Source organism: Haematobia irritans, chromosome 5 (assembly GCF_050003625.1).
Source record: "Haematobia irritans isolate KBUSLIRL chromosome 5, ASM5000362v1, whole genome shotgun sequence".
NCBI classification, from domain to species: domain Eukaryota; kingdom Metazoa; phylum Arthropoda; class Insecta; order Diptera; family Muscidae; genus Haematobia; species Haematobia irritans.
This window is the reverse complement of record NC_134401.1, coordinates 11683806-11694231: the sequence shown is the minus strand read 5'-3', so window position 1 is coordinate 11694231 and position 10426 is coordinate 11683806.

The window sequence follows — 10426 nt, the reverse complement described above, 5'->3', positions numbered from 1 at the left end:
TTTGATAACATTTTCTAAGAAATAATATTTTGACTTATTTTCTATAGAAATAAAAGTGTGACAAAATTTTCAATAGAAATAAAATTTTGACAAAATATTCTATAGAAATAAAATTTTGGCAAATTTTTTTTATAGAAATAACATTTTGAAAAAAATTTTCTATAGAAATAAAATTTTGACAACATTTTCTATCGAAATAAAATTTTAACAAAATTTTGTGTAGAAATACAATTTGACAAAATTTTCTATAGAAATAAAATTTTGACAAAATTTACTATAGAAATAAAAACTTGGCATAATTTTTTTTTTATAGAAATAAAATGTAAAAATTTTCTATACAAATAAAATTGTTATAAAATTTTCTATACAAATCGAATTTTGATAAAATTTTCTATAGATATAAAATATTGACAAAATTTTCCATAGAAATAAAATTGTGACACAATTTTCTATAAAATAAAATTTTGACACAATTTTTTATAGAAAACATTTTTTGAGAATTTTTTTTTTGACAAAATTTTCTATAGAAATAACGCTTGTTCAAATTTTCTATAAAAATAACGTTTGACCAAATTTTCTTTAGAAATAGCATTTTGATAACATTTTCTATAGAAAAAATATTTTGACAAAATTTTCTAGAGAAATAAAAAAGTAACAAAATTTTCTATAGAAATAAAAGTGTGACAAAATTTTCTATAGAAATAAAATTTGGAGAAAACTTTCTATAGAAATAAAATGTTGACAAAACTTTCTATAGAATTAAAATGTTGACAACATTTTCTATAGGAATAACGTTGTTGACAAATTTTTCGATAGAAATAAAATCTTGACAAAATTCTCTACAAAAATACAATGTTGACACAACTTTCTATAGAAATAAAATGTTGACAAAATTTTCTCTGGAAATAAATTTTTAGCAAAATTTTTGTATAGAAATAACATTTTGAGAAAATTTTTCTATAGAAATAAAATATTGACAATATTTTCTATAGAAATAAAATTTTGACAAAATTTTCTATAGAAATACATTTTTGACGAAATTTTCTATAGAAAAAAAAATTTGACAAAATTTACTATGGAAATAAAAACTTGGCAGAATTTTTTTTTAATAGAAATAAAATGTTGTAAAAATTTTCTATACAAATAAAATTGTGATAACATTTTCTATACAAATCGAATTTTGATAAAATTTTCTATAGAAATAAAATTTTAACAAAATTTTCCATAGAAATTTCTATAGAAATTAAGTGTGACAAAATTTTCTATAGGAATAAAATTTGGAGAAAACTTTCTATAGAAATAAAATTTTGACAAAATTTTCTATAGCAATAAAATATTGATAAGATTTTCTATAGAAATAACGTTTGTCCAAATTTTCTATAGAAATAACGTTTGACAAATGTGAATAGGTTAGGTTAGGTTAGGTGGCAGCCTGATGTAGCAGGCTCACTTAGACTATTCAGTCCATTGCGATACCGCATTGGTGAACTTCTCTCTTATCACTGAGTGCTGCCCGATTCCATGTTAAGCTCAATGACAAGGGACCTCCTTTTTATAGCCGAGTCCGAACGGCGTTCCACATTGCAGTGAAACCACTTAGAGAAGCTTTGAAGTCCTCAGAAATGTCACCAGCATTACTGAGGTGGGATACTCCACCGGTGAAAAACTTTTTGGTGTTCAGTCGAAGCATGAATCGAACCTACGATCTTGTGTATGCAAGGCGGACATGCTAACCATTGCACCACGGTGGCTTTTTTTTTAATCAATGCGTACTCTTGTTATTGCAACTTTCCGCGACAAAAACGTCAACATATCCACATAGTTCCGTCCGATAAACTGAATTGTACCAACTGTGGCAATCGTGAACATGATCCCAAAAAGGAATGTTGTCAAAATTTTATTCCTAGAGAACATTTTGACAAAATTTTCTATTGAAATAACATTTTGCAAAATTTTCTATAGAAATAAAAGTTTAACAAAATGTTCTATAGAAATAAAATTTTGACAAAATTTAGTATAGGAAGAAAATTTTGTCAAAATGTTCATTAAAAAAAAAATTGTGACACAATTTTTTATAGAAATTTTTTGACAACATTTTCCATAAAAATAAAATTTTAACAAAATCTTTTATAGAGATAAAATTTTGACAAAATTTTCTGTAGAAATAAAATTTTGACAAAATTTTCTATAGAAATAAAATTTTCTATACAAATACAATTTTGACAAAATTTTGTAAAGAAATACAATTTTGCAAAAGTTTCTAACAAAATAAAAATTTGCAACATTGTCTACATAAATGAAATTTTGTCAAAATTTTCTATAGAAATACAATTTTGACAAAATTTTCCATAGAAATAAAATTTTGAAAAAAATTTTCTATAGAAATACAATTTTGACAAAATTTTCTATAGAAGTAACATTTTGAAAAAATTTTCTACAGAAATAAGACTTTAAAAAATTTTCTATAGAAATAAAATTTTGACAACATTTTCTATATAAATAAAATTTTAACAAAATTGTCTATAGAAATAAAATTTTGATAAAATTTTCTATATAGAAATAAAATCTAGATAAAATTTTCTATATAGAAATAAATTTTCTATAGAAATAAAACTTTGACAAAATTTTCTCTAGGAATAAAATTTTGACAAAATTTTTTATAGAAATAAAATTTTGACAAAATTTTCGATAGAAATAAAATTTTGACAAAATTTTCGATAGAAATAAAATTGTGACATTTTTGTATGAAAAATAAATGTTGACAAAGTTTTCTATAGAAATAATTTTCTATGGAAATAAAATTTTGACAAAATTTTCTATAGAAATAGCGTTTGATAAACCTTTCTATAGATATAAAATTTGTTGTTGTTTTTTTTATTTCAGCTTAAAACCATACATTAACTAAACTACAAGTGTAGCTTAACCAACAGAGGAAAAGAATGGTTGTCAAATTTATTTGGGTAAAGCCCTATAGACTGCAAGATGGTTGGATGGACGCACGTTTCGGAATTATCACATTCCTCATCAGCATCCTCTACTTGCAGCAAAACTAACAACCAATTAGCAGAGTAAATTCAGGCAGTTCATTAAACCCAACAGTAAACCACACTTGAACCCTTCGAAAAAAAAACAAGTACATACGGCCGCAAGTTCGGCCAGGCCGAATCTTATGTACCCACCACCATGGATTGCGTAGAAACTTCTACGAAAGACTGTGATTTAGTCCATACATGGTATATATTAGACAAAAAAGTTATGTATAGTTAAGTCTACAAATAATTACGAATCGATATGGACTTTTTGTACGTAGAGAGCCAGAATTGAAATATGGTGGTCGCTTATATGGGGGCTATATACAATTATGAACTTGATATGGACCAATTTTTGTGTGATTGGGGATCGATTTATCTGAGGGCCATATATAACTATAGACCGATATGGACCTAGTTAGGCATGGTTGTTAACGACCATATACTAGCACAATGTACCAAATTTCAACTCACTCGGATGAAATTTGCTCCTCCAAGAGGTTCCAAAACCAAATCTCGGGATCGGTTTATATGGGGCTATGTACGATTATGGACTGATATGGACCATTTTTGGCATGGTTGTTAAATATATACTACCACCACGTACCAAATTTCAAGCAGATCGGAGGAATTTTGCTTCTGCAAAAGGCACCGGAGGTCAAATCTGGGGATCTGTTTATATGGGAGCTATATATAATTATGGACTGATAGGAACCAATTCCTGCATGGTTGTTGGATACCATATACTAACATCACGTACCAAATTTCAACCGAATGGCAAGAATTTTGCTCTTCCAAGGGGCTCTGGAGGTCAAATCTGGGGATCGGTTTATATGGGGCCTATATATAATTATGGACCGATATCGACCAATTTTTGCATGGGAGTTTGAAGCCATATATTAACACCACATACCAAATATCAACTGAATCAGATGAATTTTGGTCTTCCAAGAGGTTCCGGAGGTCAAATCTGGTGATCGGTTTATATGGGGGCTATATATAATTATGAACCGATGTGGACCAATTTTTGCATGGTTGTTATAGACCATATACTAACATCACGTACAAAATTTCAGCCGGATCGGATGAAATTTGCTTCTCTTAGCGGCCTCGCAAGCCAAATCGGGGGATCGGTTTATATGGGGGCTATATATAATTATGGACCGATGTCGACCAATTTTTGCATGGTTGTTAGAGACCATATACTAACACCATGTACCAAATTTCAGCCGGATCGGATGAAATTTGCTTCTCTTAGAGGCCTCGCAAGCCAAATCTGGGGATCGGTTTATATGGGGGCTATATATAATTATGGACCGATGTGGACCAATTTTTGCATGGTTGTTAGATACCATATATTGACACCATGTACCAAATTTCAGCCGGATCGGATGAAATTGGCTTCTCTTAGCGGCCTCGCAAGCCAAATCGGGGAATCGGTTTATATGGGGGCTATATATAATTATGGACCGATGTGGACCAATTTTTGCATGGTTGTTAGAGACCATATACTAACACCATGTACCAAATTTCAGCCGGATCGGATGAAATTTGCTTCTCTTAGAGGCTTCGCAAGCCAAATTTTGGGGTCCGTTTATATGGGGGCTATACGTAAAAGTGGACCGATATGGCCCATTTGCAATACCATCCGACCTACATCAATAACAACTACTTGTGCCAAGTTTCAAGTCGATAGCTTGTTTCGTTCGGAAGATAGCGTGATTTCAACAGACGGACGGACGGACGGACGGACGGACATGCTCAGATCGACTCAGAATTTCACCACGACCCAGAATATATATACTTTATGGGGTCTTAGAGCAATATTTCGATGTGTTACAAACGGAATGACAAAGTTAATATACCCCCCATCCTATGGTGGTGGGTATAAAAACAAAACGAATGAAAGATATAAAATTTTGACAAAATTTTCTATAGGTATAAAATTTCGATAAAATTTTCTATAGAAATAAAATTTTGACAAAATTTTCTATAGCAATAAAATTTTGACAAAATTTTCTATATAAATTTAAAAAAAAAAAAAAATTGTTTTGTTTCGTAGTTTTTTGGTAAAGTTTTCTCTGAAATTTATGGTAGTAGACAACCTAGCTTAACTCCACAGTTTTAGGTCTTCTCTTATTTAAAAAAAACATTATTTAAAATATATAATTAATTTAAAGAATCTAAATTTTTTATATTTTTTCTTAGTAATTTTAGCTTCTCCTTTCCAGATGCTTCTTATTATCCCATTGATACCTTGCTGCAGGTCAATGAGCATAATCTGGGTTATCTGCAATTTCTCCATTGAAATGTTAATCCTTTTCGACCACATTTATTAAAATATTCCATAGCAACGAACAATGCACCTTAATTAGCGTGTAAGCAATCGCTTCTCAGTGGTAAATATTTGTTTTCGCACAAATATATCTCAAGATATTCAATCAATCGATAAAAATACATTCGCCATAATCCCACTAATTGCAGAGTTCAATAAATTCAGTTGGGTTTTAGCGATAAAGAGCTTCTGGGTGGAATGGAATTGGATTGAAATGAAATGAATTGAATTACACCGCACCACCAGCAGTAGCAGCAGCAGCAGTAACCACTGCCACCATTGAGGGTACCGCAACTAGCGACGACAACTTAACCACAAACACTGCATTAACATTTTTGAACTCTTAAGCCTTTTGTTCTAAAAATGCTTTGTAGCACTACAAAATTCATTTTAGTCTCTCTCCCTCTCTTTCTCTCTTTGGTGCTTTCGCTTTATATCACTATGAAACTCCTTGCCACCCTTTTTCGCCACCAATGATGATGATGATGATGATGGAGACTATCAATAGAAGAGGACAATTATCGATTGAATGAATTTAAATGGTTTCGGTCAAATAATTACGATTCAATTAAATTTAGTGATGTCTCATCACTAAAGTAGTTGTGCGTGCAGACATTATTCAGTAATAGCTGAACGCAGAGAAAACAAAAGGCTTTTGTTTGTATATTGAGGGTGAATTGAAAGGTGTCAGATGAAATGAAACGTATCTGAGGATTAAAAAATTAGATTTTCTATAGTTTAGACTAGAGGAAAATTGCACATAAAGTAAATGTTAATTTAAAAACATTTAATTTAAAAACTAAAACTAATTTAAAAAGAACGATTTAATTTAATTAAAAAAATAAAAATAATTTAAAAAGAAGAATTTAATTGAAAAAATTGTTAATCATAAATGTAATATCCTACATATAAATTTTAGCATATATTTGAAGTTTTTATTTTTCATTTTTAAGCTTAAAGTTAAATATGTTAGTGAATTTACACATTATTTATTTGAATCAAAAATAGTTTACTTTCCTTTAAAGAAAAATTTCTTACATTTTCTTAAATTTAATGAAGATATTAAATAAAAAATGTTGTGTTAGTTTTCAGTCTGTATGTGAGACTATTAATCAGTTGATTGTTGCTGATCTGATTAAAAATTGATTAAATTAAAAAAAAAAAAATAATGATCACAAATTATTTACTTTTTAATACTCTAAAGCACAATGTTGCCAGGGTAACTGACCACAATGTGGTGACTATGCTCTGCAAAAATGTACATACCAGAAATATTTATTTTAGAATCCATATCCTGATCGACTCAGAATCACCTCCAGAGTCGATTTAGCGCTTAGTGTCTGTCCATATATTTGTTGTTCCCAGGCTTTCGGTCGCAATTATTAACCGATTTTGATTAATTTTTTTTTGGTTCAAGGACAAAGGCTATTGAATTTGAAAACAAATTAGATATACCTTCCATATGTACGTATCGCCCGATTTTGACAAATGGGGTCATATTCGCGAGAATTCTACCAAAAAGGTTAGATTTTTTACTGTTTAGTAGACTGGTTGAACTCTTGATGTTTTTGTAGTTTTCGCAAATAATTCCTCTTCAGCTAAGAAGTAACTCACAAATTTTCTATAGAAATAAAATTTTGACAAAAATTTCTATGAAAATAAAATTTTGACAAAATTTTCTATAGAAATAAAATTTTGACACAATTTTCTAGAGATATGAAATTTTGACACAATTTTCTAGAGATATGAAATTTTGACAAAATTTTCTATAGAAATAAAATTTTGACAAAAATTTCTATAAAAATAAAATTTTGACAAAATTTTCTATAGAAATAAAATTTTGACAAAATTTTCTATAGAAATAAAATTTTGACAAAATTTTCTAGAGATATGAAATTTTGACAAAATTTTCTATAGGAATAAAATTTTGACAAAATTTTCTATAGAAATAAAATTTTGACAAAATTTTCTATAGAAATAGAATTTTGACAAAAATTTCTAAAGAAATAAAGTTTTGACAAAATTTTCTATAGAAATAAAATTTTGACAAAATTTTCTATAGAAATAAAATGTTGACAAAATTTTCTATAGAAATAAAATTTTGATAAAATTTTCTATGGAAATAAAATTAAAAAAAAAAAAAAATTCGATGGAAATAAAATTTAAAAAAAAAATTTTCGATGGAAATAAAATTGTTAAAAAATTTTCTATAGAAATAAAATTTTGTATAGAAATAAAATTTTGACAAAATTTTCTAAAGAAATAAAATTTTGACAAAATTTTCTAAAGATATAAAATTTTGACAAAATTTTCTATAGAAATAAAATTTTGACCAAATATTTTGCAGAAATAAAATTTAGACCAAATAGGAGTATTTTGCAGAAATAACATTTTAACAAAATTTTCTATGGAAATAAAATTTTTAAAAATTTTTCTATAGAAATAAAATATTGTCAACATTATCTATAGAAATTAAATTTTTACAAATTTTCTATAGAAATAAAATGTTGACAACATTTTCTACATACATTTCGACAAATTTTCTAGAGAATTAAAATGTTGACAATTTTTTCTATAGAAATAAAATTTGGACAAAAATTTTTTATAGAAATTAAATTTTGACCAATTATTGTGCAGAAATAAAATTTTGAGAAAATTTTCTATGGAAATAAAATTTTGACCAAATTTTCTATAGAAATAAAGTGTTGAAAACATTTTCTATAGGAATAAAATTTTGACAATATTTTCTATAGAAACAAAACTTTAACAAAATTTTCCATAAAAATAAAATTTGGATAAAAATTTGCTATAGAACTAAAATTTTTACAAATTTTCTATAGAAATAAAACTTTGACAACATTTTCTATGGAAATAAAATTATGTAAAAATTTGCTATAGAACTAAAATTTTTACAAATTTTCTATGGAAATAAAATTTTGACAAAATTTTCTATAGAAATAAAGTGTTAAAAACATTTTCTATAGGAATAAAATGTTGACAATATTTTCCATAGAAATAAAACTTTAACAAAATGTTCCATAGAAATAAAATTTGGACAAAAATTTTCTATAGAAATAAAATGTTGAGCAATTATTTTGCAGAAATAAAATTTTGACAAAATTTTCAATGGAAATAAAATTTTGACAAAGTTTTCTATAGAAATAAAATTATGTCAACATTTTCTATAGAACTAAAATTTTTATAAATTTTCTATAGAAATAAAATGTTGACAAAATTTTCTATAGAAATTAAATTTTGACAAATTTTCTATAGAAATACAATTTTGCAAATATTTTCTATAGAAATAAAATTTCGTTTTGTTTTGTTATTGTTGTTTTTTTTTTCTTTAATCATTGTTGTTGTTTTTGATTTCTGCTTAAAACCATGCATTGACTAAACAACAAGTGTAGCATAACCAACAGAGGAAAAGAATGTTTGTCAAATTTATTTGGGCAAAGCCCTATAGACTGCAAGATGGTTGGATGGACTCACGATTCGGAATTACCACCTTCCTCATCAGCATCCTCTACTTGCAGCAAAACTATCAACCAATTATTAGAATAAATTCAGGCAGTTCATTAAACCCAACAATAAACCACACTTGAACCCGCCGCAAAAAGGCTTTACATTGATAACCGGCTTATGCCGAAATAAATTCGTACAAACATCTCTCTTTTCCTTTGCTACCATCAAATCATCGATTTGAGTGAAGTTGGCTGGGTTTTATTTCGAGCGTGCTTTGACAAAATTTTCTATGGAAATTAAATTTTGACAAATTTTCTATAGAAATAAAATTTTGCAAATATTTTCTATAAAAATAAAATTTTGCAAAAGCTGCTATAGAAATAAAATTTTGATAAAATTTTCTATAGAAATAAAATTTTGAAAAAAAATTCTATAGAAACAAAATTTTGACAAACTTTTCCATAAAAATGAAATTTTGACAAAATTTTCTATAGAAATAAATTTTTGATAAAATTTTCTATAGAAAAAAAATTTTGACAAAATTTTCTATAGAAATAAAATTTTAACAAAATTTTCCATACAAATGCATTTTTTAAAATTATGTACGGCTCCTACTTGCATATATGTGTGCATAAATTTATTTTAATAGTACCCCCTTACGAATACTAATTAAGTAGAGTTGGAATAGGGTATGATAAAGTCGGTCCCGCCTCGCCAACTCACTTGTTTATTTAATATATTTTATAAAATCAATTATGAAATTAACATGAAAAATTATTTTCTACCGTGTATGCGATCTAAATTTCAGGCTACTTGCAATTCCTTCATTAGAGAAACTTGTTTGTTTGTGTTGCCTTTCTTACTACTTAGAAACTTTCATAGCAGAGAAAAAAATTTGCATATCCTTCCTTAAATGCAGAAAGAATGTATTTTTTTTTATTTTTATTTTTAACATTATGTAAACACTCTTGTGACCTATATAATTTCTTTGTTTGTAGTTCTTTACCTGGAAACTCAATTAAACATGTTGTCTAATAAACTTGTGAATTTTCCAATGAGATCTATACTACATCTTATCGTTCTAAGTTATCATTGATAATCAAGGAATTAGGAAGAGAAAAAAAAAACAAAAGAACACTTACTGTAGTACAAGGAAATTATATAAGAACAATTACTGTGGTGATGTTAATGCTAACATAGCAAAAAAAAAAAAAAACAACCACTACTAATGACAGTTTATAATGATGATGAAAGCAAATATTCATAAAATAATTACCCTTTTCTTTGCAAACACAATCAACAGTAGCAACAACAATAACAATATTTTGTAATAGAATGGCAACATTGAGAGAAACATTGCAACAGGCTGTTAGCATAACACAAACACACACAATATGATTTTACATTAGTAGAGATATGTCGGCGCCCCATCACCACCCCAAATAGTCACCTTACCAAACATCTAGAATTCATTCATTTACACAGCTCACAGAGAAAATGTGTAAGCAACACACAAGCCATCATACATATGCTCGCTCTCTGCCACACAGCAAACAAAGCCAAAGCCTTAACCCAAGACCAAAACAATAACAACAAA